The sequence below is a fragment of the Anoplophora glabripennis genome, unplaced genomic scaffold (assembly GCF_000390285.2).
Source record: "Anoplophora glabripennis isolate ALB-LARVAE unplaced genomic scaffold, Agla_2.0 scaffold812, whole genome shotgun sequence".
NCBI lineage: Eukaryota > Metazoa > Arthropoda > Insecta > Coleoptera > Cerambycidae > Anoplophora > Anoplophora glabripennis.
In genome coordinates this window covers 26,867-33,182 of record NW_019416973.1, presented here as the reverse complement: position 1 = coordinate 33,182, position 6,316 = coordinate 26,867, and the positions used below count along the sequence as shown (strand labels likewise).

Sequence of the window (6,316 nt, the reverse complement as noted above, 5' to 3'; positions counted from 1 at the left end):
ATATATATTTAAACTTTTAAATATAAAGGAAAAGCATAAACATACCAGAACCCCATTTGTTTAAAGGAATAAAAAAATATTTTATGAAATACAAAACAATTTATTATATAAACTAGAAATGGTTCATTACAACGGAAAGGACATATTTAATACTAAGACTTACTTATCTAAATTATTCTGAGTAAAAATATGTTATGTACTACCAATTTTCTTATATTTACATAACTTAACAAATTCATAAGATTGTTCCAACAGCTGCAGGCCATTTTCAAATTGTCGGAACTCAAAATGAAGTTATTTTATGGCCAGAGATTAATCATAAAGAATATAATTATGTCCAAGCCATGCAATCTTTATTTATTAATTAATATAATTAACTGATTGAAATAACAATTTTACGAGTACCAAGTAAAATGCAGAGAAACTACTGTTGTTTATCTACTAATATCTCTAGATATTAAATTGTATCAGCTTATATATTAACAAATCCGATAAAAAGTATTATTTCACTTCAAAATGTTAGTACTCATTATTATTAAGATAAAATGTATATTTTAAAAGATCACAACAATCAACTGCGGAAATTGACAATTCACAAACTACCTGCAACCGCAACCGTTGGAACAAACCTTATAAGTATTTTATTTATATGTGATCTTGCATACAAATCTTATAAAATAAAGATTCTATTTTAAGTGTGTACCCTCTTGCAATATAAAAAACATTTTTTATAAAGCTTTGGATATATTATCATTTCTTTTTAAATATTTTTTTCGTTTCATTAAAATATCTATTCCGGATGTGCCGGAAGTGCAACATTTTTATGATATCAGACTTTAGTACTTCTAAAATAAGTTAAAGATACCATATAACTTTGTCCCTTTCTTCGTTTGTTTTCTTTCAAAAGGATTTTATAAATGACAAATTAGCCATTTTAAAGCGCAATTTTCTCGGAAACTGACAAAGATAGGTATAGGACATAATACATATTTTAGTGTTAGTTTCTTCAGCAGAATTGAAAACAAAAATAATATACAAGGAGTTCCATATGAAATAACAAAGTTTATGGCATTTTCGGTCAAATAGGAAGTGGCGGTCAGTTGTTTTTATTAAATTTTGCATCAAATTCAATGATACGCATGCCAAAAATTTTAAATCGATATCTTTTTTCGTGCCTAAGCTAGAGCTTGGGTAGTAATCTAGTGGTCACCCGGTATATGACGTATTTATGGCTGCCTTACCTGAACATAATTTGCAATTTTTTCAAACTTTTCCCCGACAAAATCTTCAAGGCCATCAACCTCATCCAGAAATTGATTATAATGTAAATTAGGCTCAACTGACTTTTCATCAAACATTAGTACACAGAACTTATTGTTGGGTTTAATTTTTTTACTAGCTGAACTTAAAACTTTAAAAACAGCATCATGAATTCCCGAAGAAATGGGAATTCTTGACAACACTTTTTGTAAAGTTACTCTTGAAGGTAAAATAAACAAAGAGGATAGTAATTTGTATGCTGCGTTACTCTGCTTGTAAAGGGCAAGGGCAAGAAATTTATCTTCAATGTCAAATCTTCTACCTTTAGCCTTTTTGCCAAATGATTCAACCTGTCTTTTGAAAAAGTGAACTGCAGGATGGTTAAATTGTTTGGTCAAATTTTGAAAGCATTTTTCTTTTGACCATTTTTCGATAGTTTGGATTTTACGTTGTCAATCCATTTTCCGTTTGGAGAGTATGGAAGCTTTCTTCTCGTAATACAAAGCTTGCTTATACAGAATTCTGGAGATAGGAGACAGTTGTGAACTCTTATGTACACCAACATTTTTCAACAAACCATGTTCTGAAAAAACGGCAAATAAAAACTGATATTACATTAACTCATTAATATTACATACTGCGTGCTACAGGATCATTTAACCTTATTTGAGAATTTTCAGATGTCTGACGGTACTGAATTACATCCAATTCATTATTTTCATCACCTAAAATAGAAATATAGCTAAACTAAATGTGATACTAAAATATGCTTTCTATGAAAATTAAAATGCATGAATGTCGACTACTTAATCTCTGTATTCATGAAAATATACTTACCAAAATGTACAAAGGTAGAACTGGTTGATGGACCAGGATTATTTGGTGTTGACATAAATATACGGCCATCAGGTTTAATTTTGCTGTGGTTTAACTATATAAGTTTTTATTTGGCAGACAATAAACAAACGTATTAACATATGACAAACGTCAAAAGTACATAAACAAGGGTCAAAATCAAAACAAAATGATACCTGCATTACCTGCGTTTGAAATCACAAAAACTAAATAGCACCATCTTACGATATGGAAGCCGAAGTTACAGTGGAATGTTAGGTATGCAAATGGTATAGGTTGTTGTATATCAGATTTCATTCTATGTTAATATTCCATTTTCTATGCTCGTACCATACAACGTATAGTATACGCAAGTGACTCCTATTGAAATTGGTATGTATCTGCTTCTCTCCGTACGGCGGTTGTCATGGGAACGAGGCAGCCAACGCAGCAACTACGGCTTGGGAGAACGAGTGATGCAAAAGTTGAAGCAGCATTCTCATCATCATCGCGCATCGCCTGTCTATCGTGTCTAAACAGTTTATACGATACGTTGCCCAGCGCACGGTTATAACCCACTAAACATTTTTCAGTTTCTGACATGTTCCAGAAACGTTTCCATTTTTCTTAAAACGTTTCATAAAAAATCCATGCAACGTTCTGGTAACCCAATAGAAACCGAAGATGTCCTCCTCAAAATACGTTTCCAATGAAACGTTTCAAAAAATTGGTTTCAGTAACATTCTTTTGATGTTCCATTTATGCACTCAATATTTTTGTTTTACGTTTCCGTGTATTTTCAGAAATGTTTGAGTAACATAATAATTTTATTACCATATTGTTCTCATAACTTTAGATAATTTCCATTTCAGAAGCGTTTTTGAAACAGTATAAACAGTGTCAGTAATTTTTTAAATATTTCTAATACTCTTTTGTAATATTTTTATTTGTATTGTGAATGACTTAATTCGTAATCCAGACAATTTTTTCTGATTTCTCAAAAAATTTAACTGAAAAATGTTATTGTATATTAAAAAAAAATAACTGCTTTTCTAGTTTGGGGATGCAGCAACTTTTATCAAGAATTTTTTTCTTTTTGAGAAGCCACTGAAAAAGTTTCTACTATGGATTACGGATTCTGCCATTCATCGTACAAATAAAAATGTCACAAAACAATATCAGAAGCATTTTAAAAAAGCTACACATCATTTTATATTGTTCAAATACGCTTCTGAAATGGAAATTTTCTAATGTTGAGACCATCATGAATATGGTAACAATGACGAAATGATAATTAAAAAAATTAGTTATGATAATTAATCTTGAAATGGTGGTACATGAAAAGCAAATAACATTACTGCAAAATAATATAAAGAAGTTACAATTTCTTCTATGCATAGTCAATATTACATCTAACCTTTTTATAATAAATTTTACAGTAGAAATAAATAAGATACAAAAGGATATCTTGAAAAAATAAATATTTGTAGGTATACTTAAACTCTTTTATTTAAGCATTCCTGTACACGTACACAAATATAAACATTTGTACAAAATATAAAATAAATGACATATATTTCACTTGATTCTTCCGTATTTCAAATAGTTCTCCGAAACGTATAGTTCCATGTTCCATTTTTTTTAGTTTTTGTCCTCTTGTCTTTAATAGGTATTAGGTAGTGGGTATAATAACTATGTTTAGGTAGATGTGACGCAAAATTCGAAATCTCTACACCTATCGTTTTAAACATTTTGCATCAATATTCATTATTTTATATGCACCTTACAATGACCACAACTGCACACACTATAAATTATCACATAAAATAGCATCAAAGTAACGATCATGGAGACTATTCTCCCTGGTAACGATGAAGAACAACTAAGCCAGGCAAACGGGTAAAGGCAAACCGCAAACCTAACCTAACACCTAACATAATACGAATTGAAAACGGCACACGAGAAATAAATAAATTCGGGCTGTTACGCGTGGTCTGCGCAAGTCACGAATATACATTTTTTCTAGACTTGTGTTATAAATATGCTACCACAATTTTTTTTCTGTTTATGTCTGGTTGTACATATAACAAAGGCAAATGAACTAACGCTTGCTATAATGATGGGGCTTGAGAGCAAAATTTAAGTAATGCCGAATGGAAGTTCCATAAGATAAACAAAAGCAAAGGGTTGTTTGTTTGTCGTTGTTACGTTTCCGAGATCGAAAGGGAATGTTTCGAGTAATGTTTCAAACTCTCTTCAATTGGAATGTTTCGGCTATGTTGCACTAAGTAAGTTTTCAAGTGCTACATTTCTGTAATGAAACAGCAACGTTTCTAGTTATTGTTTCAAATGTGTAGTAAAACAGCTCATTTGCAACGTTTCATTTACGTTTCGTGTTTAGTGGGAAAGGTTCTTTATTAATATTTGTTTTGTATCAATAATTTGTAGAAATGTTTCCTATGCATGATCCTGTATGTATTTTATTGGAAATGCCATTTTCCAGATCGAAAATTGAGGACAAAAAAGATTTTTTAAATTGCGAAAGACCTGTACCTTCTCTCGATGTGGAAAAAAGGGGGAGGTCAAAAGACAAAGTGTATGTTTGGAAGTTTCGGATTGAATGGTATTCGGAGTGATTGTGCGGATGTGTTTATTTAAAAAACTTTTTTGTATGCCGTGTTTAATTGCGAGTGTAAAATCGGGCGTGTGGAATAAGGAGGGATTTAACAATCCCGCTTAACATCTGTATTTGTACCTATCATTAAATCCACGAGCCAAACTAATATTTCTATTTTTTATAAAATCTAAATGAAAATCCTTCTCGCCAACGTCAGTTTTTCGGTAATATTGCAAATACAACTAAAATTTCCAGATTCATTTAAAGCCGTTTGACCTTGAAAATTTTCGTCTGCGGCGCTTTTTTTTAGTCAATCAATAAATATGCTTCACCTATTCTCAATGTCACGAGCCGCCACTGCTTCGAATGCTGCGTATGAGTTTCATGAAAAATGCGTACATTTTTATCACTCCAGTAGCGGCAATTAATGATGTTGACTCGATCATCCACTTCCATACAATAATAAAATCTGTGCTCCACTTCTGAACGAACATTTCGAAGCATTTTGAACGTTATTTGACGACATTCTTCAACAATTCGCCTACGAAGTTGCTCAAGTGAGTTCGGCGGTGCTGCATAAATTTTTGACTTTAAGTCTAAGGGCGTTAGATCTGGCGATCTGGGAGACCACTCAATTGAAGCAATATGTCAAATTTTTCAAAAACTCAACAACAAAAAAACTGTTTTATGAGATGATTTTCCCCTATTCTTCAGAAACAACATATATTACTAGTAAGCCTGTTATTATTTAAATCGAGTGTCTCAGTGGCTTAATTTACATTTTCCGGAGCGCTGACTGGGCAGTAATAGAATAGGCCATTATTATTTTTATAATGGTTACATGAAACAATTCGTTTTTGCGGAATTAAATGAACAAAATAAGAATTGTTACAAAATATTAATTACTGAGCGTGCATTTCCAATAACAGTTCTAACATTTATTGAAATAATGAATAGTTACTTATTCCTTTTTCTGTTGACTTTTTTAGCGATTATTGTTATTCAGAATATTTGTATTATTTTGTAAACTGGAACCAGCAATTGATGTATTTTCATTCAAGCAATTTTAGATGACGTTATTTTTAAGTGTCACAAGAAAAAAAGTTACATACCACTCATACATTTTTTTCAATCAATCAACCAGTAAAACAAAGTGTTTTTTGGAATTTCATCTGGCTTAGGTCGCAGTTGCCTTCCTTAGCAACAACGATTAGGAGCTATCTGCAGTTATACAATGTGTTGTTTACATATTTTAATTTTTTTTCATCCTTGTCTGTTTTGGTCAAACATAATTTCCAACATTTTAATGGATCAATATTCAAGTGGTTTAATTTCAATCACGTCTGTTAGATAAACTCGTTAAGAAGCCAGGTACAGTGAAATCAAAGTTACTAATCATTCAGGGTCAAACTGACGAAATTTCCGAAAAAAACAAGGGAGCAAATGCAAAACATTTAAGAAGTTATCTAAAATAGTGTCGTTTAGGCTAAACCTTTTCTAAATACGGTACAATTTCATATTCGGTAGAGACAACTGGCAATACTGGTAATATAATTAACAGCTGTACCTGAAGTCGCAATCGACGTGAAACATAGAGAAAGTGTG

The 6,316-nt window shown here is 31.4% G+C and overlaps 1 long non-coding RNA gene across 1 annotated transcript; it reads right to left on the bottom strand.

Annotated features, from left to right (window-relative positions):
• Positions 1-435: 435 nt before the first annotated feature.
• Positions 436-1,959, bottom strand: LOC111692061. The gene is made up of 2 exons (XR_002763126.1): positions 1,899-1,959; positions 436-1,843 (listed from the first exon to the last, which is right to left on the bottom strand). It is a non-coding gene; the product is annotated as an uncharacterized LOC111692061 (long non-coding RNA).
• Between the last annotated feature and the right edge of the window lie 4,357 nt (positions 1,960-6,316).